Genomic DNA, 26,058 nt, shown 5'->3' with positions numbered 1-26,058 from the left:
CCCTTTACCCCTCTCTTTACCAGCATTTGAAATAGTAGAGGACACTCCCATAAAATCCGGTCAGCTACTCGGAAGATCCCTTCTCCAAGCGTTAGATAGAAGTTGCTAGAGCAACCTGTCATGTTATTTCCATATGGTATCATCTTCTCTCTAACCCAGCATCAGGACTAAATTCGTACTCTTAAAATATACAAGGCCAAAGCGCAACCAAGCTGTTTACTTGGCCTGTCTCAATGACTGGTGTTAACTGTGACAAGCCCCCATTTGTTGGCCGTAATTGATATTGACTCTGCCAAGGACCCAAATGTCTGTATAAACTGTGCTAAATTCTGGTTTACCCTCAACCCCCTCATCTTGCATCTCCCTCCTCTCTCACAATGGAGTCCATGCAAGCGTGTGGCACTGAAAGTGGTAGTTGTCTCATACACATGACAAAGCACATTTTAAAAGTAGCAACACGGGGGATGCTTGAGGGGTACTAAGGAACTGCATCCTGTTTCTGTCACGGTCATAATCCGGTCTCGTAATTTCTGAGCGTTTATGCGTTGTCCATGTGAAAAGGGGCACCCACCCTGCCTCAGAGACCCTGGGGTCCAGGTGGCCCTCAGCACCCTCACACCACAAAAGTAACATTTGCAGTTCTGTTTGTCAGCTGGGCATGAAAAAAGCCCTGGTGTGTATTCTCAAAGATTTTTTTCTCAGATATGCAGGAAAAGCTAGTGGCTATATCTTTGTAACAGAAATGAGCTTAGCAGCATAGATAACCAGTCTTTATCTTTGTAAAAAGCCTGTAAGTTAAACCACTCAGAGCCCGTGATTTTTCCTAGACACCGAATACTTTCGTTGATAACATCTCTTGGTAGAAAGACCGTAAAAATATTCCTCACTGGACATATGAAACCAACTTGCCCTACACCTCAGGGAGCAGAAAAGGGAGAGCGCACTTTCATTTTTTCTTTGGGGCCCACTTTGGCTAGCATTCAAGAGATTCTTTTGGGGGAGCATCTGGGAATTTCAAGGAGTGCTAATCAGTACTCCCTGAGAGAAAGCAGGAATGATAGTATCATGGGTAGAGCATGAGGTTTGCAGTTAGAAAAAGTGGCGTGAGCGGGACTCTGCAGCGTGGACAACGTCATACAATTTCTTTGATCCTCGGTTTTCTCATCTATAAAATGGGCACAACAATAATGCGTGACACACAGTTATTTGGGTACTGTGTTTTCACTTCAAGAAGAGGGACCAGTCCTGGGTTGGTTCTGGTACTAAAAGTTCAGATGAAGGTTCAGGTTCTCAGGTCCTATGAAATTGCTGTAGCAGATCTGGTCTAGATTATCTCACTTTGCATTGGGAATGATACACTCCAAGGCAGCCTGGCTGGCCACTAATAAGGTATATAGAAAGGTTATTTACCTTCCCTGAGCCTTTTCTCTAACATGAGGATAATCATTGCTACTTCAGAGAGTTGTATGAATCAAAGCAGCTGATTCCGGGAAAGGACTTGGCACTTAGTAGGAGCTCGATAGGTAATAACAATGCATAAGCTTTATTAAGGGGTCACCGTGTGCCTGGAATTGCGCCATATGTGTATCTCCATGGAACTTCATAAGCATCCCGTGAGGGAAGAACTACTATTATATCCATTTTACCATTGAAGAAACTGAGTCAGAGAGATGCAGCAAATAAGTTTTAAAGACAGAGCCTGACCTTGAGCAGTCTGACTCCAGAGTCCACACTCTTACCCATTCTGCTAAACTGCCTCTCCAAATTAGATACTATTGATATAAATACCCTTGCTCTGAGCAGTGCCATCGGGGCATGTCTGGGGCGCCATGGTATTTGGACAGAGCTCGACTTCTAGAGGCATGTCTCAGAGCCAGTTCATTCTTGCATCTTCCCCTTCTTATTTCCTCTTCCAGTCCCCTCCAGTGGAGTAAAGAACACTCTGCTGTCTGTTCTTCCTCTCTCCTTGGGGTAAAGGATTGGGGTGGGACATCAGGAAGACATCAGAATACGGGAGAGAAGTTAAAGAAGGGCGGCTCATTAGAATGGCTACAACAAAGAAATGTAATCACAACAGGACTCCCAACTTGAGAATCTGGGGACCATGACAAATAGATTAGACTTTTCAAGGGCACCGTCGTTATTTCTCTCACTCATGGAACCAATTTCAACTTGGAAGGCCCTGGATGTTTTACTCAGATGGTGTGTAGTAAGAATGACTCCATATGGATTGCCAACTGGTTTGTTAGTCTTTAAGTATGAAGTAATTTGACTTGTGTGCAGTTTAGCAACTTAATTACCTTCTTAAAGGTGAAACGCTACCTCATTGTTAGCAAAGGGAATGAGGATCAGTTTCTATTTCTTATTATTAGCAGATTAACCATTTCCCTTGCAAAGGCATAGAGAATTAAGGCGAGGGGGGGAGAAATGTAATGTGAAAAAAATATTTCCATCCTTCATAATTGAATTGGATTTTCTCTCTCTCTTTTTTTTTTTTTTTGTGAGGAAGATCAGTCCTGAGCTAACATCCGATGCCGATCTTCCTTTTTTGCTGAGGAAGATTGGCCCTGGGCTAACATCTGTGCCCATCTTCCTCTACTTTATATGGGACGCCACCACAGCATGGCTTGACAAGTGGTGCCTCGGTGCGCGCCCAGGATCCGAACCTGCCAACCCCAGGCCGTCGCAGCAGAGCGCGCGCACTTAACAGCTGCGCCACCGGGCCAGCCCTTGGATTCTCTCTGTTTTTGAGAAGAAAAGTATAATACAAAAGAATTCATGTATAACACACGAATTAGGAATTCTACAAAATAGCATGCATAAATTACTATGCTCTATTGTGGGCTCTGTTTTATTGTGATTTATTCAGGTCTTCAGTGTGGACAGATATTAGATTTTTAAAATTATTTTCTTGGAGAGGGCGTATTTGGTGTATAATCGTTGTTTAACTTGTTTCCTAAACTAATTCCCTTTTCTTTTGTTCAAAGGCTTTGAGCTCCTCTCTGTGAAGCTTTACACTGGGCTTCCACGTGAACTCAGTCAGCTCAGAATGGCTACCCTTGTTGTTAGAATGCGTGAAATGGTTTTGATGTGCCATGCTTCGAGCTGACCCTTTAATTCTCTTCTAATGCAAAACTTCAAGGGATAGTATGTCCTAAAATCTCTTCTTTTAAAATATGCTTCGGAAGTCTCATGTCCTCTTAGAAAAGATGGCTTCTATCGGCTTAGAAAATCACTTTTGTACATTCTTTCCTAAAGGTAGAATGGCCTCATCACCATGACTGAGTTTGTGAACGGCTATTTTCTTCCTTGTCTTTCTGCATTATCAGTCATGTGTGATGTGTAAGAGGGAAGTGGTTTTCAAAGGCTAATAATTAAAGGACATCTTATTCAAAACAAAAATGAGGACATTCACGATTTGAACATAGTATAATGATTACCCTCAAAGAATAAAGTACTAATTGTGAAAGTCAAATGTACAGTCAATAAAGCATCAAAATGATAGAAACAAACAAACAAAGCTTAAAGATTGCTTTCAGAAGAAAAAAAATTAAATCATTTCATTTAAGCAGGTTTCAACTCTTTTTTTCACAAAGGCTCTACTACAAACGTTAGTCTCCCAAACTACTTTGACTTTCTTCTCCCCACTCCCCACTAGCTACAGAATCAGGAACTTCTCCAGGCAGGAATGGTTTACAAGTACATACAGATCAAGTATGTATTAAATCTGTCTCCAGAAAGTTTAAGAAAGTTCTACTGCAATCCACCCTTCAGCGGGGCAACTTAACAGAAGGACAACAACCCAGACCAGTAATCGCAAGATTAGAAAAAAAGAGCCCACTAACTTTATAGGAACAAATTACGAGCAAAATTTCACTATGTTCTTCATTTTGAGACTCCCATGTTTCAAATGTATACTCCGTCCCAATCAGAACAAAACACCGAAGACCCAAAGGTCCCGAAAGCCTACGTTCATTTTTGCCTTTTGCTTTCTCTCAGCATCTCCCTGGGCATTCCTTTAGTCTTTCTCTAGGTCCCCAGATCCCATATTGGGAAGCTGAACAAGAGGAAAGGGAGCTGAAATCATTTTACCTGAGCACTGACTCTGGGTGGTGGCAAAGGCAGTCCCACGAGCAGCTCCTGTCGCTTTCATTTTGCTGCGTCTGGGGCTGGTCATCCCGTTAATAATGCTCTTATGACCGCCCACTGGAAAAAAAGTCACTTGCCCGGCTCTTCCCCCAAGAGACGTTTCAAGTAAGCAATGAACTTGGGCAGATTAGCCCCTTGGAATGTGCCGCTTCGGGATTAGCTTCACTAAGAATCCCATGGACATTCCCTCGCAGCCCTCAAACACTGCTTGATTTGAACATCTAATCTGACGCCAGAAGAAAAACAAGTCCCCGGAGAGATCGGATTTAACTGGCACAAGTCCTGACAGGCTCTCCCCCCTTCGCTTTTTCCATTTTCCGAGAGAAGCCTTGTGCAAGTGTGATAAGGTGCTCTGAGTACTGAAAAGTTCAACTTTGGAAAGCAAATCCTTCTAAAGAAACAGTGTATTAATGTTCCGAGTGGTTGGCACACACAAGCGGCATTGTTCATTCCTCCCCCAAGAATGGAATGATAGCATTTCTTTAAAGAGGAACTGCTAAAAGCTCTGAATGTTTCAAAAGAATAGTTTGGTCCCTGAACATGAGCCCAAGTAGAATAAAGTTGGAGTTTGCCACTGACCTTCCACAACTTCTAAAATGTCAGTAAATAAAATTTGGCTGATCACAGGTCTCATCCTACAGCCCCTCCCCCACGATTGCAAGTGTGTGATTAGAAACCAACACTCCCCTGTTTCTCTGTTGAAAAAGATGAGCTGGGACCATTACAGCACATGGCTACAGACTGAAAGCAGTGACATTCTGATGCATTTATCTGGGGTGGCCCAAGTGAGAGGTTCTGGCTCACACCAAAAGGGTTTTTTTCAAATATCATCCAAGAGTGAGTTTTTCAGATAATGGTAGTTCTGAACTAGATAAGTGAACACATTGAGGGAGAAAAGAGCTCCAATTTCAACAAAGCAAAAATACTTTTCAAAAACTGAATATATGAGCACTTCATCTCTAAAGGACTTATCTCTTTCCCAGATAGAAGTTAGGGCTGAGAGGTGATAGTCACCATCAACTCTGTGGGCTGTGAATCTGTGAACCACTTTGATCTTCATTTTTCCATGATCTTCTCTCAAAGTGCTTAGTATGTGTTATGTGGACGCTCACTGAGAGTCATAGTGTGAACTGAATGACTTATTTCAAACTTGCATGAGATCCTTAGCCTTCTCCTTGCCTCTCTGCTGTTTCCAGGATTGATCTTCTTCAAACTCCCACATCCTCTGGTCTCTCACTTACCAAGGTTTCCCCAGTGACAAGGGACTATAAACTATTCAGTGACTTTCAACTGAGGAAACATTACAATAAGCAAGATGCAAATGGAACATCAGACTGAACATTAGCATTAAACACATGATGGAGAAGCCCCTTTGCCTGTCTTCAGGAGTTGGCTACAGAATAATATGAATTGATGGCATTAATAATGTGCATACCCTTCTATGCAGCTGTGACACTCCTATGTGTTTATTCTTAGGGCATCACCAGAGACGTGAGCACACAAAGATGTTCACTGCAGCATTATTTATAATACAGAAAAATTGGAAACAAAGTAAAAGTATATCAATGGGAGGCTAATTAAACTATGGTTCATGCCATTTAATGACTATAATCAGGTTTCAGAAGCCTATTTAATCACATAGGGAAATACACACCTTCACATTGTTCTGTGATAAAAGCAGGACATAAAAGAGTAAGTGAAGAATAAACACAAATTTTAAATAGATACAGAGATGATAGAGAGTATACTAAAGTGGCAACTGTGGCTCATTTTTATTTCCTTCCTTTTGCTTTTCCAATTTTCCAAAGTTTTCTCTTCTAACCATATATTTGTAGTCATGAAACTATTCTATGTGGTCGGAAGATTTCCAGATACTTCTTTTTTCAACTGTTATGCTCTACCTTTGATAATAGGAAATCATTTGGGGAACAGTAGTAGGAAGAATTCAGTTAAAAGAGAGGTCACAGTGGGAAATATTTGGAAAGAAAAGTTCTATAATGTACAGGGTAAGTTTTCTAAGGTTTAAGGAGGGGGTAGGGAAGGGAAGGGAACAGAGAAGAGGAGGAGGAGGAGGAAGGTCGGCAGGCAGGTACGCATCTGAGAGAGCTAGTAGGCTGTATGTAGACTGTGAGACTAAATAAGTTATAGATAATCCTTCCAATGTAAGAAATATTTTAAAAATTCAGCTTTCTCGATTTCCTTCTTCACTAGATACTACTTCAACTCTTCATCTGACTGACTTTAAATCTTGAGTTCAGTGACACCCACACTGAGTCTTTTAAATGTTGCCCACGTATTTTATTTTACCCTATTCTCTCTAGTCTTATCTTTTTTTGTCTTTTTGCTTATTTTTCCTTTCTAGAGAGAAATATTTGATAGAGATAAGAATATGAGGCACCTTCCATGAACTTTACACCAAAGATGAAAATATTGTCACGAGGACCATAAGCATTTTGTTTCAATGAAAAGGAAGGCCCAGGTAAAGTCAGCACAGCAACTCTTTCATATGAGGTCACAGACAATCTTTAGGACCCTTTGATTTGAGAAGGTAATTAGATCCAAAGAGACTTGTAGCTCTGGGCCACACTGTTCATATGGATCTCTTTAAAATCTTGTGTATCACCCAACAGTGCAACTCCTGACAGGATATATACCAGCCTGTTTCAGATGTAGTTTAGAGAGAAGGTAATTTGAATACTAACAAGAGGAAAGCACAAGTGTAATACGAACTGTGGTTATTCTTCACTCCTATCTTTATGTAGTAGCTCATTACCTTATTCTTCCAATTCATCATTAAAGAAAAAAATCACACTTGAATAGACTCTACCAAAAAGTTCCCACTGGTACAGTGGAATTTTACACAATTTTAAAAAGTGATGTCAGATTTTCTATAAGTAAAAACTAGATTTTGATGTGGAAAGTTCATATTTCTTTGTTATGAAGGTGTCCAAAGCATTTTTTTCCTGTGATGTCCACATGTGACAAAGACAACAACAGAAAGAACATTATATAGAGTAGGAGTCAGCAAGCATTTTCTGTAAAGGGCCAGATGGTAAATAATTTAGGCCCTTTGTGGGCCATACGGTCCCCGTCGCAACATTCCACTCTGCTGTTGTAGCACAAAGCAGCCGTAGGCGAGATGTAAACAAATGAGCATGGCTGTGTTCCGATAAAACAGGTGGTGGGCTCGAACTGGTGTGTACTGGTCAACCTTGGTAGAGAAAAAGGGGGTCTGTCTGATGGGGCAGCAGGGGAGGGAATAGTGGTCCTAAGAACCAGGCTTTCATGGCACCATCACTAGCTTGTCTTGGCTCTTCCTCAAACATGTCTGGGAAGGAAGGTCTCAGCCAGATGCCTTTGCTACTGTTGTTTCTTCTACCTGGATGGCTCCGCCCTCAGATATCCCACAACTTTCTCCTTCAACATGCTGGGACGGCTGAGCCTTCCTTAACCACCCTATCTAAAGGCACACCGTATCATTCTCTGTTTCCTTACTTCCCTCTATGTCCTCACAGCCCTTCACCATACCTGGCTTTATGCCATGTCTTTATGTGTTTGTTTATTTTTCGTCTATGTGCCCCACTAGAACGTAAATTCTTGAGGGCAATGATTTTGTTTTGTTACTGCTGTCGACAGAGCACCTAGACCTGTGTTTGGGACATGATAGGCACACATAGGGGACCCAGGCACATCGTTCGGTTTACTTGCTCAGCAATTCTTCACCTGTAAAATGAAGGCATGAGATGGACCCGTGTTTCCTAAAGGGGGATTTTAGGGTGGTACCCAGATGGGCATTTTTATTTTAATGGTTGGGTTTGTATTAATATATAATATATAAGCAATGGCTAAACCTGCAATTTAACAAATACTATTGCTTGGGGACATACATTTTCCTTTTTGGAGTTGTAAAAAAAATGAGCCTATCAAAAATATTTAATAGATTAGATTAAAAATGAATTCTAGATAAAAGAAAAGTCACGATGGCATCACAAAAGTGGCTGAAGTTTGGGAAACACAGGACCAATCCCTCTGAAATGTCCCTTTGGCTCCTCGTTTTTATTCTAATGCATGGAAATAAACGTACTGTGTTCTCTTAACATTCAGAGTTGCTGTTGGCCTATAAAGTAAAGCAATGCCAGAGGAAAATGACAAAGCCAGCTGCCTCCAGAGCGCACTGCCACCAACATGTTCTTTCTAAAACAATCGATCAGGCCATCCCTGATCAATACCCTTCTGTGGCTCCCCATTCCCCAGCACGATCAGATCAGTTCAGTACTTAAAGCCTTCAAGATCTGGAAGTATCTATTCAAATCTCAATTCCCTCCAACCTTCAAATATCATGCTCCAGTAAACGAAATTATTGATCGCTCCCCTAATGTACCACGCTGTTCCACACTTCTCCAACTTTGAATATGCTGTCCCTGTCGCCTGGCATGTTAGATTCCTCCTTCTGTACTTAGCAAATACCTCTTCATTCTTCCAAACTCTGCACAAAACATTGTGTTCTTTGAGAGGCTTGGCTGGCTACTGCCAGACAGAATGAATCGCCACAACTGTTGTTCCACTTCCATACTTTGCTCACACTTCCATTGGGGAAAAGTCATACAATATTATAATTATTCATTTTCATTTCAAGATTTATCATCATCCACTGCCGATTTCCACTGTGAATACCACTGTGAGTGCTGTAGGTCTATGATGGCATAACTAGTTTTGTAGCTTCGCCTAGATACTTGCTTTCTTCCTTCTCCTATTTTTAACATGGTTTCTACGGGAATATCAATTCTTCATTCCCAATAAATCACCTTTGGGGAATAATTCTTTGTGGATTGAAATTATTTGTATTAAAATCTACTTTATAGCCTTTAAACTTAAATTATATATACCTTAACATCAAGTTAAATTATATTTTTATCATCAGATTGGGAAAAGATGTGATAAATTATGTTTTACAATTATAAATGAAACTCTGTCTTCAGTAGGTCATGCTGTGTAAGTTATACTTAAATACATGCAGGTTTTTTTCTGTGGAAGTAATATGAATATATGTGAATGTTAATCTCAGAGTTTTCATACACAATTTAAAAATATATTTCTATGTCTCTTCAGGAAATTGTTTCCTCATTATAAATAAGTTAATCATTGCTTGGCAATAATACATTATGTTTATGAAGTATTCTACAGTTCACAGAATGCTTTCACATATAGTATTGTATGCAATGTTCACAATAAGTCTGTAAGGTAGATATTATAAAATTCCATTATACAAATAAAAAACTAGGGCTTACCAAGGTTAAACATTATGCCAACATTATCCATCAGCCATTGGCTTAGCCCAATAGAATCAAAGAATTGTGCTTCCACTAGGGTGCAGAGAACTCTGCATCCCTTTTACTCTGTGACTGATTTTAGGGATGATGAATGATCTTTTTCTTCTTTGTGGTAGAATAAGCACATTTTAATCATTTGGATCTTAATAAAAATATACATACTTCATCGAGCCTAAAAGACTGCTCAAAAATTGAAATGAGGATATAGGCCTCTATTTCAAAAGCATCCTATTTATGGTTAAGGATTAGCCATCTGTTTGACTATAATAGCTGTTTTCATACATGGTAACATAGAAACTTGAAAGCCACACACATACTCTTTGGAACTTTACTGCCTTCATTGACCAAAAAACATACCTACAATAGTGCTGGCCTTATAAAACTGGTGTATATCTTAAAAGGATAATAATAGGATAAACTTCACCCAGAGAGGAGGAAATGAAAGACAAAATTATGGCCAACAAAATTATGAGACTGAGGTTTGACATGCTCCTCAAGGGCCAGGAAGTTTAAAATGATGGAACATTTGTTAGAAAGCAATATCAGTGTGATAATGTCAGTGCCCCACTAGTGACTAAGAGGGTTTTCCATATTCATGGAGGCTGAGCCTGTGGGAAATACAGCTTTGTTTTCTGTCAAGTAAATGCAGAGCTGGAGCAATGTAATGTCATCCGTTAAGTCCTTAATTCTGTTTAGCTTTCACAACTCATTCCTGCACTATTCTGATTTTGTCAGGAGCCAAAGAAATGTGCTGAGTCATGAAGTTGGAACATTTTATATGTAGAAATGTGGAATTTATGTGGCAAATAATATCATAGATTCAGAGACTGATTTCTATTTTGTTTACCTCTTTTGCCCTGGAAGGATGAAGATGCTGAGAAGATGGTGAGGATGGATAAATAGCTGTACTTGTATTTGTAGCCGAGTTCTCATATCAAGATTAACTACTAAAGAAATCAGTCTCTGTCTATATATATACTTATAAAAATGTTATATTAGATATATAATATTGTAAAAATTAAACATTTTTAATTTTAATTTTTATTATTTTTCATTTTTATTATTTTTAGTTTCTTTATCATCAGTCCTAACTACCTTAAAGTATTCTGGGTAGAGATACTGATTTAGCTTAATCAACAAGTGATTCCGATTCTCAGGTCAAACTCTTTATCCTCACAAGGTACAGACTTTAATTTGGCTGTAGGATTTTATTTCTGAAATCCTGATTTTCTTTAGCCATTCAGAGCTGTAAGGAAGGCAGAGCCTGGTGCAAGTATGACTGAATATAGTCCTGAGATATGCATCCTAGTCATGCCTTGTTGACAGCTAGCGTGTGACCTTGGGAGTGATCATCAAGGTCAACTCCAGTTCTTAGAGTTGAGGATTCTGGGAATCAGAACCTATCAGCTTTGTTGTTAGTCCCTCATTAATGTGTACAAAACAGGTGTAGAGGCTTTTTGAAAATAAGAGTTTTTTTTTAATTTTAATAAATTCATGAAACGATTATTCTTTGGATAACAAACAAAAATGCAGCAGAGCACAAAGTTTTGTGCCTACTGAGCACAAAGTACATAAGGAGATTTGAATTAATAAATAATCCCTGAAAGAATTCTCACCGGACTCCAACCATTCTTAAGAATGCTCCTGGTTTAGCAATCTGGCACATGTGAAGGTCCTAATTCTGTTGCAATAAGACTTCAAGTATTATTAAGACATTATTATGATTAATTAATAATTTGACATTTCTAGTTCTGCCACTGAGAGAGTTTTCAAGGCCAGAACTTGCTATTCTCTTACCCTCAACTCCACCAAATGATAAATCAAATCTTGATGATCATTCAGGCCAGAATATGCAGAGACTGCCCCCGAGTTGTAAGTTTGTGTAAACCTAACAATCAAGAATTATTTAACTGGAGAGACTGAGACCAAATCAGTCCCATTTTTATTATCAGAAGCAAGTTATAAGCAGACAGTTCCAGCAATGTAAATGTAAAACTATTCCTATTACTCTCTGGAAATGAAAAATTATTAGGTATTAAGTTAATGCAGCATAAATGTATTTCTGTCTGATAGTCATCTTTCTCTGTCAGATTACTAGACTGTTAGGTAGAAAATAAAGCCATCCACATAGATTCAGCTTCTGGTTATGTTGTAGTAATGTGACAGTTTTAAGGTGGTTCAAGGTTATTAGGCCTAGCTTCAAAAGATTGTCGATGTCTTTTCTTACACACTCACTACCAAAGCCTGCATATTTTTGATTTATTCTTACCTTAGTATGTTAATATAAAATCTCTCTGGAAGATTTTAGGTCCTAGAAGATACTAATACATATATTATCTTTCTCTAAATATATTAATTTAAATTTAATGCACATAGAAATGAACACAAATTCCAAAGTAGGTGTAAAAAATGTTAGGTAGTGCAGAAATACAGGTTTAGTCTCCAACGTTTGTTCCGTTGGATGGCAACAGTTACTTTGTCTCCTCTGTTTTCTTACCACCTCACCCTTATTCTAATGGAGAGAGTTCCAATCTTTGAATATTTGATGCTAAAATGAATTTCTGATAGCAAAATTCTTCTTAAAGAAGCTATGCTAATAAAGCTATTTTAAAAAGTATACTGTGCTGGCTTCCTGATTGGCCCTCCCAGTTCATTCTCTACCCAGCAACAAGAATGATCTTTTTTTTCCTCTTAATTAATAGATGTAGATTCTTAGGGCAGTTTTAGGTTTAAAGAAAAATGGTACAGAAGTACAGAGAGTTATCCTATACTCCCTCCTTCCACCTCTCTGCCTGGTTTTCTGTATTATATAATATCATGCATTGGTGTGCCATATTTGTGCCAATTGAGGAACTGATGCTGATACATTTTCATTAACTAAAATTCACAGTTTACATCAGAGTTCACTCTGTGTTTGGTACAGTTCTATGGATGTTGCCAAATGCATAATATCATGTATCCATCATTGCAGTAGCATATAGAATAATTTTACTGGTGATCATTTAAAATGATGAATTAGTTCATGGCATTCCATTTCCCTCATCCCAAAGTCATTCAGTGACTTCCTATTACTTCTAGAATAAAATCTAGATTCCTCAAGAGGTCTCAGGCCTGGCACAGTCATATCCCAGCTCGCGTCTCCAAACTCCTTCTGTGCCAAGCTGGCCCAACTCACCACCTCCTGCCACACCAACCTTCTATCAGATCCACAACTCCTCCACATAAAAAGGTAGAAATGAAAAATGTCATGATATGTTAGTCTTTAGTTTGAATACTACTTTTTGAGAGGATACAAACAAATAATATTCATGACCTGGGTGAAGGGGGTTGTGGACAATTTGATGTTTCAAATGTAAATTTTCATAAGCAGAAATTCTCCATGGATTTGTTTAATTTGATAATGTGATTTATTCTAAGATTCCTGTTTGGCACATGAGGGATAAGTGTGGTAAGTATTTTGGAAGTAATTAGTAAAGTCATTAATCACTGGAAAATCATGGAGCAGAGACCAAGTATCATTCATCTATCAATTTTATTTATTTATTTATTTATTTTTTTGGTGAGGAAGATTGGCCCTGAGCTAACATCTGTGCCAATCTTCCTCTATTTTGTATGTGGGATGCTGCCACAGCATGCAATGTGTAGGTCCGTGCCCAGGATCCGAACCCGCGAACTCCAGGCCGCCGACATGAAGCACAAACTTAACCACTACAGCACCGGGCCAGTCCCTCATTTATCAATTTAACCTCCAAATCCTAGGTTTGCAAGAGATCTTAGGTCCTTTCTCCAATATTGAGTAGAAAACTAACTTCTTCCTGGTGAATGGCACCTTGTTTCTAGTTGGTGATATAACTGCAAAGGAAAATCATAAAATATACACACACTCACATGAAATTTCTGACTCTGGGATGCTATAGTATTAGAATACTATCTGACCATTCATTAAAATTGTAACTGCAGGTAAAGGCTTATAACATCCTATAGTACTAGTTGATTTTCACACACACACACCCTCAAGATAATAATGGGTTTCTTTCGTTCGAACATATTTCTTTCCCTTTTTACTTTTTTCTTTGAGTATCACATAGCATACTTATGTGTACATCACTGTTAAATACTGACTCTACCTGAGGCCATAGATGAAAAACAACCATGAAATATGGCACTTACATTCACGTACATGTGTGTATGTATTTTGTCCCACTTTAGATCCCAATGTTAGTTATTTGAAAGTGAATTATTATGAAAGTGGGCATGCATGTCTACAAATGTATAAATCTAATACAGGTATGCATTGCATAATGCCATTTCAGTCAATGATAGACAGCATCTACAACGATGGTCCCATAAGATTAGTACCATAGAGCCTAGGTGTGTAGTAGGCTATACCATCTAGGTTTGTGTGAGTACGCTCTATGATGTTCACACAACAACAAAATGGTTTAACTACACATTTCTCAGAACATATCCCTGTTGTTAAGTGACACGTGACTGTATTTCACAGGAGAGAACCAGGTTTAGAAAACTCCCCTATGCTTACAGTTTTCATGCAGAAATCTTTAAATAATTATTAAGAATAAATTGTAAACAAAAGCTTAGTTGTGGAGTTGCTAATTGTACTTCATTAAAGGTGATGCTCCCTGGAGCTCTGACTCTACCTATTACCTGGGGAATTTGAAAATGGGCAATCAGAGCTCTATTCACTTATTTTTGTAATTAATTCACACCAGTATTCAAGAGTATCTCTTGAACACTAACCTTGTGCGAAGCTCCTTTAGTTGCTGAGGAGGCACAAAACTTTACAAAGTCCCCGTATCTGCTTTTACATTTATGCTGTGTTCTAGAGCAATGTTCCTCAAACGATTTGTGGTGAAGGATCATTTTTCAAAAAATTTTTCAATCCATTACAAACTGATAGTTTTGTAAAATGCCATAAAAATGATCATGCACTTGGATTTCGTGGCAATGGCAAATTGCTATAGAAGTTTCTAAATGTTTATTCTCAATTTTTGTACTTCTCTCTTCATTCACAAACAGTTCGTGGGCCAGCACCAGTTCATGGGCCATAAGGCACTACTCAGTGTGTGATCCGTGAACCGGCAACATCAGTAACATCTGGGAACTTGTTAGAAATGCAGATTCTTAGGACCCACCCCAGACCTACTGAATTTGCACCTGCATTTTAATAAGATCCTCAGATGATTCCTTTACATTAAAGTTCTGGAGGGAAATCAATCGGATGAAAGACTACAATAACATTTAATAATAGCAACAACAAACAGGTTTATCACCCTTACAATAGGCATACCCTGGTCTAATTATTTTCGTATACTAACTACTTTGAACCTCATAACAAACCTGTGAAGTAAATGCTTTTATTATGCTCATTTTGCAGGTAAGGACACTGAGGCAGTAGAGGTTAGCTTCTTGTTCAATGTCACACAGCTAGGAAGTAGAATGCAGGGATGGAGAATAGCTTAAGTACCATAAGAGAAGCAGAGGCTGCCTGAGCAGGGGTGCTAGGAGGAGGGAAGGGTCAGTTTTAGCCAGTAGAGGTATTTGAGCTGGGTCTGGCACATAGCTGGTACTCTTAGCCTAGAGTAGGCACTTAAATGATTTTTGTTGCATTTCACTGAATTAAGTAACTTGTGTCCTTCCTTATTTGTGTAATTTCAGGAAGGTGGTTTCAATTTAATTACCTGTTCTCATACTCCCTACTTTTTAAGATTTAGCTTGAATTTTCCTTTCTTCTCCTGTTTCCATCTCTACAATGGGAAATGTTTGTTTCCTCCCTTGAGGTTCCAAGTACTTGGTTCTTTCCCTGCTCTTTAAGACTTTCCACCCTGATTAATAGTGTGCAGTTATCCTATATCCTCATGCTTGTTCAGGGCAGGGACCACATCTAATTACTTTTCTACCCTCTTCCCTAACCCCAAGTGCCTGGTACCTGATAGACTCTCAACAAACATTTATTAAAATAATGGATAATATTTTACAGTTATCAAGAAAATAGATCATTCGCTGGGGATGGAGCACTCTTGAAGATGTTCATTAACAGAACACCTTGCTCTTCTGTTTTCCTAAAGTGTTCTGCACCAATGGAACTGTCAGGCCTTAAAATATTGGGAAAAATGTAATTGTAAGTCTTAAAGTATTGCCCCTGAATTGACTGAATGATTGTACTGGACCACTTGCTCGCACACACACGTGTACACATGCGCATGTTTTGTTTCTGTTGGAATCTGGTAGACACTCCAAGTTCTGCTTTCACCAGTTCTACATTACAGAAAACATGCTGGAAAGCACTGAAAAGAGAGAAATATATAAAAATGTACTAAACTTCCACCCTTCCTTTTATTGGCATTACAGCTTATTAGCGCATTTGAGGGACAATGGGTCCATACTACCTCGAAGGCCTGGGCCTTCAGATTAATATTTTATAGTCTAAGGATAAAATCTTAGCAAAGCTCTGGATTGTCAAATGCTATTTTGTAGTCTTTTCTTAATGTCAGTAGATGTCATTATTTAAATTCAGCCATTTGTTAAATAGTATAATTGCCCATAAATTATGTTTTCCCACTGAATTTAGATCACATTATACCTCCCCTTTGCTCAAAAATTTTCGTCTTAGAAAATACAAGCTGATGTAGACAATCTGAAAAATAATTTTAGTCAACATAATTCAAAATAATAGAGAAGATCAGAACTTTTATTTCTTTGCTGTTAGTGCTGTTGAGTCAATTCCAACTCCTAGTGACCCTGTGTACAGCAGAGCGGAATCCTGCCTGGTCCTTTTGCACCACCATCCTCTCATCTTCTGGCCCTGTATGAGACAATGCTCCACTGCTATTCACAGAGTTTTCATGGCCAATTTTTTCAGAAGTGAGCAGCCAGGTCCTTCTTCCTAGTCTGTCTTAGTCTGGAAGCTCTGCTGAAACCTATCCACCGTAGGTGACCCTACTGGTTTTTGAAATACCAGTGGCACAGCTTTCATCATCACAGCAACACGCAGTCACCACAGTACGACAACCAACAAATGGGTGGTGTGGTTCCCTGACCAGAAATGAACCCGGGCTGTGGCGGTGAGACCACTGAATCACAACCACTAGACCACCAGGGCTGGCTTTTTATTTCTTAGGTAGCTTTTAAATGATGGTCCTTGCGAGCTTCTGTTTTACCCAAATGGAAAATTCTGCATTTTCTATGTTAAAAAAATAAAATTGTGCCAACAAAATCCTAAATGGGTGGATTTTAGTTGGCATTTGCATGTGTGTATAGTTGTGTGTGCCCCAGACAGGTCTAAATGATTAATTAGTCCATAAAATTGAGGACAAAATCCTAAAATGCTTTGTTCAGCTTAATTTTATGGCTCCCTTTCTTTGTGTTCTTAGATGCACAAATCCTACCCTCATCTGTACTGTTCTGCTCAGTATTTAACATTTAAGACCTAATTGATGAGTTCCTCATGACATTGTTACTAGCCACTTGAGCTTTTGTGCCAGACATCAATACAAGTAACTTGGAGAATATCTATGTGAATCCTAAACCACTCAGTTAGTGATTCTGTTCTTACAGCCCTCTCTTAGGACCAGGACTGCTTAGGACAGAAAAGAGAGATGAAGTAGTAGCCTGCTTGCGTCCCTGACTCTGACTGGAGACAAAGCATTCCATTGCCTCAGTTTCTCCTTTTAGTACCCTAAATAATACTGCCCATCTCTTATCACCTCAACAGGGACTGTGGTCTAGATTGATAACATGATGACAACTCTGGATTCTTTGAGTGTCATATGAGGACTTGTTAGCAAAGGTGCTGGCTTGCCATATGCAGAATAAAACATTCTTTTAAGCTTTCTTTTTATGATAATAGCTGGCTGCATTTAAGCAGTTTTAAATTACATTCTTGCTTGACTTATACCTAAATGTCAATTTTCTTTGGATTAAAAAAGCACTATATGAACTAATGTGACCAAAAAAACCCAGACACACAACCATTAGGAATTTTCCGAGATTTAAGTAACATGGAATTTGATTACATAGTGCATTCTGGGGCTCAGCCACAGTGGGCTGTAGATACCAGGCAGGCTGATTATGACTTAAGCATTGTTTCAATGTGATTTTGCAAAGGATTTCATTTAATGCAGATTAGTAAATTTATTAAGCTGTTGATAATTGAAGCCTCTTAGGTTCGGTAAGTACCATCCAGCGAGGTAGATTAGTGGGGTTTAATTCGTTGCTCTCAAATAGCAAATGAAGACTTAGCAGAATAATTACATCTCCTCTGTGGGCTAATAAAAGGCGACATCACAATGGTGCTTTTGGCTATTTCTGCATTTCTGCAGTTTCCTTTACAGTACTGCCTTTAGAGTTTTCTGCATCTCTCTCAAATGACACCAAAACCCATTCCCTGTAAATTACATTCCTTAGAGAGAAATCAGACATAGTGAGCCACAGATGGAAATACTCACTTTAGAGTGAGCTGGGCCCTACCTTAGTCACAACTTTTCTACTGTTTCCTGAAATTCTCTGTCCATCCCCTTGTCCCGATTGTAAGTACCTCAAGAGTAGGGACCATATCTCTCATCTGATTCTTTAGCAATTAAATACAGTATCTGGGATATTGAGGGACTCTGTTTGCTTAACAAATGAATGTATTTTCTTAAATAATCGTAAAGTATGCTCTGAAAATAATATTATCACCAAGTTTTCAAGTTCTAGGAAACTACTCTTAGTCAGAGTATAAAGTTGCTATGTTAGCCAAAAGACTAAAAGTCAACATATGAAAGAGATTGCATCAATGAGTAAAATGATGATTTATCCTCTGATAGATTCTTGGCCACACAGAGGGCTCAGCCCAAGTCAGGTGACTAAACAAATCAACTTAGTATCTTGATATGATCTGGTCCTGATCTTAATTGATTTGGTTACATGCATATGGCATCACTGCAAGATGAAGAGACAGAGTCCTTATTCCTCTGGGACTCCTAGGTCAGCCATATTTCTAACAGTCATAAACCAGACAGTAAAAAATACACTGGGGGGAGCTGACATAAATAACATTTCTTAACAGGAAATGCCAAAGCTGTCTGGAATGGCTGGAAATGAGTTGATCTTGGTTTTCTTTCTCTTCCTTTCCTGGAGATTAGAACATCAGGAAGACCGCAGGTGTGGAGACTCAGGCCTTAGGAATTGTTGCTGGTTTCTGTTTTCTCCATTGGCTTTTCAGGTACTTGGTTTTTTTAGAATGACACCCAGACTTCAAACTTGGCAAGAAATTTTGAATATTCTGGGACACATCACCTTCCTTAAAATTTTAATCTCACTCCTGTGTCTCCCACTTCATACAGTTGATCATATGAGGTCGACTTTGAATTATTGATAAGGTTCTCCCTTGGAGATTCTACCAAGTGACTGCGAGCGTGCTCGGCTGCAGATTGTGGCCACTATTCCCAATGGCTTCATAACATCATAAAGAGCAAAGGAGAATGAAGCCTGACTCTGGTCCTTCATTTGAATGAATGGTGACTTTGTTCGAGACTGGGTATCTTTTAAACCATGGACCCATTTCTCAAGATGACATCCCTAGACATATATGTTCCCTATAACACATAATATATTAGGATAGTAACAAACCTCCAAAGATTATATGTGTAAGAGTGCTAAAACCAGAAGTTATAGAGAAGTATTCAAACCAGTGTACTCCCTAGAGGTCTTAGTCAGCGCCTGTCTGTTCACATGTGACCATTTTCACTATAATACCACATCCTCACCTACCCGCATGGTCACAGCTGAACAGACCAGTGGACCAGTGGGGCTGTCTGACTCCAGAGCAAAAGATCATAGGCTGGCCACTATTTCTGACTTACGTAATGGCCCCAAAAGAGAAACTGATCAGTCATATTCCCTTCCTTGGAAATTAGAACTTAGAGAAAATGAGCCAGGAACCATGGGGAACTAATGCAGAGAGGTCATGAGGTAGAGAAAGTTCCAAATAGGCAACAACATTTATGCATAAGCAGAACCTGATAAAGGGGAACATATGCATTATCAGAGTACTCAATAGCACCCAGGCAATTAGAAGCAGAAATGCTGGGTATGAGAGAAAAATCAGGCAGCCTGTGAAAGACAGAGAGATGGAGAGACAGAGAGATGGACAGAGAGTAGTCCTGCTTCCTGATGATTTTCATTCCAATTCTGGACTGACAATAATTTCCCCTCCCCTGAAGTGACTCGAGTGATTCTCATTAGTACATCTAGGAAGGGTAATGGTACAATCATATGAACCAAAGGATACCAAAAAAACTAATTTCTTCGTAGTTCACAGATCCAGCTCTCAGGTACGGCATCTCATTAGCCCTATGGTGGAAGAAACTGGCATTCAGAGAAGGTATATGACTTGCTCAAGGTCTCTCCATTAGCAAATAGCAAAGCCAGTGCTTAAAGCTGGTTCTTCTGACCCAGAAACCTGCGCATTCCAATCACATCACACTCGCCCCTCCATGTGGAAAAAAGAATTGGCTGCTTCTAAGATAGAATATTTTCATCTCTGGAAAGGGGCTGATTTGTAGAGCAAGTATAGAGAGGCCGAAACATTCTGTTTCAGGAGTTATTTTGCATTTGGAAATGGTTTACAGTGTTAGCTCTGACATACATGGGTCTTGGATGTCCCAATGTTTCACTTAATGTGATTCATCTAAAGGAACTTGATTTTCAGCATTTGGGTAGTTGTTTTCTGTTATAGGGACATGTATTTACAGTGAGATTCATCCCCTTTCAGTCTCCATCCTTTGCCCTTGTTCCTAATGAAGGGCATCCTAGGGTGTCTTTCTGTGTTAGGGTGTGGTTTACAATGATCCCTTGCAGGGACAGTGCCCAAATGCAAACTCCTCAAGTTGCCTTTTTACAACTTATTTTGCATATTCTTTCCATATTATAAAAGTTGTGCTAATTCATTGAGGGACTTTTGGGAAATAGTTACACAAAAAGAAGAAAATATATATTACCTCTACCCTGACTCCCATCCAGAGAGAACTCTGGTAATGTGTCAGCATATGTTCTTGATAGAAAAGTGTAGGATACCCCAGAAGCCTACAAGGCAAATGTCTGATTTCTCCCTGGGATGCAGTGACCTGGTGAAAGCATGCAGAACTAAATTAACCATTCATCTGAGAATGTGCTGACCAGGCAAGTGGGGGCAGAACCAGTGACGGCCCCAGCATGGGGCAAAGTGTGCATTTGGCATGTGGCAAAGGTGCTCCTTATAAAAGGAGAGACATGGCATTTTATATAAATACTCTAAACTGTTCCTGTAAACAGAAGACATAGATATGCCTTTGTTTTTTGCAACATGTTAAATATGTTTGATTTATGTCCCTGCTTCACAGAGCTGGGGGACATGTATTCTTCTAATTTAAGTGATTAAAAAAATTAGAACAATCCTGGAGATAATTAGAAGCATCTCGATGTATTAGAAAACAAGTTTAGGAGTCAATGACTTGAGGCAGAACTCCTGCTAAAAATTATCCCAGGAGTTTGTGAAAAATGTACATTATGGTCCCTTGCTTATAGGTTCTGCATCTGTAGCTGACAGTGGGTCTCCAGGATCTCAATTTTTTTTTTTTGGTGAAGAAGATTAGCCCTGGGCTAACATCTGTTGCCAATCCTCCTCTTTTTGTTGAAGAAGATTGGCCCTGGGCTAACATCCGTGTCCATCTTCCTCTACTTTATATGCGGGACGCCTGCTACAGCATGGCTTGATGAGTGGTGCGTGGGTTTGCACCTGGGATCTGAACCCGTGAACCCAGGCCACTGAAGTGGAGTGCATGAACTTAACCACTATGCCACCGGGCCTGCCCTAGCAGCATCTCAATTTTTAAATAACAGCCACAGAATATTCCATGAACTACTCCCTGAGCAACACCACTAATATTTCCTCTCGGTCACTGGTTGGGATCTGAGTTTCTCTAAGTTGACTTATGTTTATGTGCAATATGCCAACCCCCCAGCTGTTGCCTTGGTTTGGTCCTCTTATCTCACTCTGGCGCTGTTACTGTAGTTTTCTAACAAGCCTCTCTGCCCCCAGCTTCCTCTCCCTATTCCATCCTTCACAGTGCCATAACAAAAATCTTCTTAAACCAGAATTTCTCAACCTCGATACTATTGACATTTGAGGCTGAATAATTCTTTGTTGTGGGGGAGGCTGTCCTGTCTTTGTAGGATGTTTAGCAACATCTGTGGTCTCTACCCACTAGAAACCGGTAGCAACCCCATGCCCGGTTGTGACAGCCAAAATTGTCTCCAGTCATCATCAAATGTCCTACTGGGGCAAAACTGACCCTGCTGGAAAACTACTGCTCTTAAACCTTACGGAAGAATGGGTTGTTCTCTTCCTCTATTGTCCAAATGTTTTACCATGGCATTCAAGTACCTATGTGATTTGCCTCCAAACCACATTTCCCACCTTGTCTATGTTAAACTACTCAGTGACCCTCACTTTCCACCAAACTAGGCCCTTCTTCCAATTAACCATTGATCTTCACATCTCTGTACATTTGCTTCTGCTTTTTCTCAGGCCTTGAATATCCTTTACTTTTTTGTTTGCTTTCCCAGGAAAACCTGACTCCTTCAAAGCTTAGTTCAAAATCCATCTTCTACAAAGTTTTTCTTGATTTTCCTAATTATCTCCACCCTTCTTTGTGTACTACAGGTTTACTTCTGCCTCCACGTAGAGCTTATTCATGCAGACTTGTCCTGCAACAAATTTTTTTGCCCATCTCCTTTCCCCTTAACTGCAAACACCAGAACTTATTTCTGCCCAAGTCACTAGCACTTAGCATAGAGAAAGCACAAGTTGGCCCTTAATAATCTCTGTGCAATTGAATAAAAATTTGACATTTATAGTACACACCACAGAAAGTAAAAAAAAAATTTTAATCCTTATGTTGTAATGGACTCACCAAGAATAATGGAAATAAAGTTAAACGTGTGTGCTATAGACCTATGGCATTACACTTATAGCCAGGATATTAGCCATCAACATTTTAGAATATTTAATTTGCATTAAGTGCTTAACTAGGGTTAAGTTAAAATCAGTAAGAAAAAGTGACCAAACTACTCATAAGGAGCACAAATTAAGCAAGACCAGCCCCAAACAAACCCATGAGCCATGTTGACTTTGGTGTTTTTCCTTTCTTTTAATAGATATAAATTATACCTCAAGCCAACTATGAAAAGCACTGATTCAGTAGGTGCTACGTTAGCATCTTGGTAGAATTGTTACAAAGGGAACTTCAAGAAGTTCTCGGCTCTAGGAATTACTCTATTATTAGCTTAACAATTGCAGTAATTTACAGCAATTAGCTTTTCTGCATTTTCCCCTCATTGCCTTGTGCCCTTACTTTATGTGTAAAACAAATGCATCTAGTTGATCCTAACCATCCAGTCTCAGCTTCAGGTCTAAAGAGCCTATTTCTACCACCTTCGCTACCTTGAACTCAGAAGGAGATTGGGACAATGGCTTGAGGGTGAAGTGAGGACCATTGAGGAAGATACGGTGGTGGTGGGGGAGGTCTGCTGAGAGCTTCTCTTATTACTTATAAGGTGTCAACATTTATAATTGTTAACTGGGAGGAAATGAAACCAAAACAAAGGTTGAGCTGAAAGGAGGGTCATTCTTCTACCTAGAACTCTGTAATAGCATTCTGCCTAGAGTTTTCCAATACAGACTACCTGACTCCCATGTCATCTGATTTCTTTAAATATCACCTGCAACTAGCTGATTGGGCTCCAGCTTAGAAAGAAAGAGGGCTGAAGATATGAATTTAGGTGATTTAGTTTAGGTTGTTCCAGGTCTTGTTAAGTCCAAATTGTGTCACATCTACATGTAGTCTTCTTCCTAACTTTAGTGTTGAAGTCACAAAAGGAAAATAGAAGATTATTTAAATTCTGGAAAGATCTTCAAAGAACTAATTGTTCACTGACATAGATAATTTTTTACTATATTGTTGCTCATCTAAAAGGCTAATAAAACTCAGTGGGAAACAATATAAGGAATATAAATATAAAAATGCTTTCTCTTCTATTTTTTTAGAGCATATTGGATTGGACATGTGATACAAATCTAATAGATATAATTCTATGCTGTGATATTTACGTCAATATAAATGCCTTCTTTTTATGAATTATTACAGAAGAGAGTTTTCCAGGATACCTGAAATGACAAGAATAAAATTCTAGCAGGCAAGTATAAGTTTCTTATTCCAGTAGTTGTGATTTTTCTCATTTATTTTACAGTTATGGGAATGAGGCAGCATATACAAATCTCATATTTTATTGAAATCTGGTTATCTGTGTGTTTCAACATCCATGTTTTAAGTACCAACCATTTCTTCTTTACCACCAGAGACTGGTTTGTTCCATTTTACCTGTGTATATAAACACACGCATATTTACACTCTCACATGCATGAAGACTCAAATTTGAGCAGAAGCAGGGATATTACAAGAACCTCTAAAGTACTATGTATTTTCCCATAACCATCGTATGATGAAAAATAATGTCAACAATTGTGCAACTGCAGTATGACAAGTGTGAATGCCCTAATTGGTCAATTGGACCAGAATGATGAGTTGTTTTTTTTTTTAAACCAATGTCACTTCTCATCCATTCCAACGGTAATGAACAGCCAAGCAGCCTATTTCCCACGGATATCTTCAAAGCTCTACAGATTGCCATTTGAACCATTCTTTAATTGCATCTGGCACGGATTGTAGCATGCTCCATAGAACCAAGAAGGCGTATTAACTAGATTTGGCCATCCCCAAGTCACTATAATGATGAGGCTTTATGTGACTAAAGAGAGTTTAGCTTCAGTCTTTACTATGAACCATTTAACCACCTAGCACATAGTAGTTGCCTAAAAATTTGAATTTTTATGGCAATATATTCACTTTTTAAATTTCTTATTGGGTTAATAGGAGTTAAGAGTGTTTTTTGCTTTTGTTTTTGTTTTTGGTGTGTATATGTGTGTTTGTATGTAGTTTATCCAATCTTAGACATAAAATTTTCTGGATAATTAACAGAAAATTGGAAATGATCAGATAGTATATATTCTCCAAGACTTTTCTCAGAAAAGTTTATCTCTTATTCGTTAGGAGATTTTATTTTTGAATTTATTTTGCCATTGACAGATAAATATTTTCTTTCGACTTTTGTTTATTGTCTTACCTCCATTGTTAATGTAGATTGCATATCATTTAAAAAATATTTCTGTGACAACTGGAAGGGATGGCCATACCATACCCTCCTCCTGAGCCAGTGATAATTCACTAACCATTTCTATCTGCCTGCTTTGGCTCAGCATAGACACTGACTTGACTTCAGAGCCTAGGATGAGAATGTGAAGGAGATATGGTTTCCCTCAGGCTGACCTGTGCCTAAGTTAAGGGGTGATGATGTCCATTCTAGAATGGGAAGGGGACTGAATCAGTAGCACCTTTGATCAAACATGGAAGATTGAATAGATGTATTTTTCCTGGTTCCTCTCAAATATTCTCCTAAAATGACAGTAAAAGAACAACAACAACAACAACAAAAGGCATAACCCACAAGGACAAGAGCATGGAGGAGGTGGTGGAATACATGAGGGACATCAACATTTTTGGAAGCTTCACAGTGCGCGAGTGGTCACTGGTCTAGCTGACTGGAGACTGTCCCAAGCTGAGGGACCGGAAAGGGTGGCATGAGCCAACAGGAAGCAAGCTGATTCACTCTGCTGAACCTGGGGCAGGCTTAGGAATAGAGGCGCCAGGTATTTTTGAAGGCTGGCGTGTGGTTGGGGTTGTGGGGCCAAACCCATGTGGGACACTTGGTTGAAAGTCTTTAAAAGAAGGAGCCAAATATCCTCCTCCACTCCACATAGCCAGGAAACTGCCCCTCTCCCACCCAGGCAGAAGACCAGAGATTTAGTCTTTTGAAACGTTGAACCTTAGAGAATTGGATCCTGAGGCACAGCTGAAAGAAGGCAGGAAGCACCAGACTGAAAACAAAAAGATTGAGTGAAAGTCTACAAACGGACCAGTGAGGTCTCTTAGCTTCCTCACCTCTCACAGTTAGAACACGGGCAGTTTGGCTGAATATCCTCCCACAACCCCCTGCTCACTCCTACCCAACCCTTCAGACACCTTCAGGCAGGACGTTGGAGGACTTTTCTTTGGAAATACTAAAGAGCACCACACAGAGACCCAATGATCTTGACTTCTGAGGCTCTCCCAACAAAATATTGGGTACCCACTGAAAAGGCCACCCGTCAATAAGTTCCACCTCAGTACAGAGAATTTCCAATTTGCATTTTAGTGCCTCATTCTTAAATATAATTATAGCCAAGGGTTACCAGGACTTGAGGAAAGCCCCTAACATGTAAGACAGAGACCATCAAAATCAACAACAAAGCCAATAGTGCTGAGAACAAGGGGAATATGATAGTCAGTAGCCTCAGAGAGATAAAAAAGCCCCATGGAAGTGGAGAGGCGATAACAAAGGGCATTCCAAAAACAAAAAGGGATTATTGGAAAGTTAGAGATAT

The 26,058-nt window shown here is 39.3% G+C and overlaps 1 protein-coding gene across 19 annotated transcripts in view; it reads right to left on the bottom strand.

Moving 5' to 3' along the window:
• Positions 1-26,058, bottom strand: part of TRPM3 (transient receptor potential cation channel subfamily M member 3) — a 791,340-nt gene that overhangs the window by 264,998 nt on the left and 500,284 nt on the right. The gene's annotated exons all lie outside the window — the stretch shown is intronic.

Source organism: Diceros bicornis, chromosome 22 (assembly GCF_020826845.1).
Source record: "Diceros bicornis minor isolate mBicDic1 chromosome 22, mDicBic1.mat.cur, whole genome shotgun sequence".
Taxonomy (NCBI): domain Eukaryota; kingdom Metazoa; phylum Chordata; class Mammalia; order Perissodactyla; family Rhinocerotidae; genus Diceros; species Diceros bicornis.
This window is presented reverse-complemented; position numbering and strand designations above follow the sequence as displayed.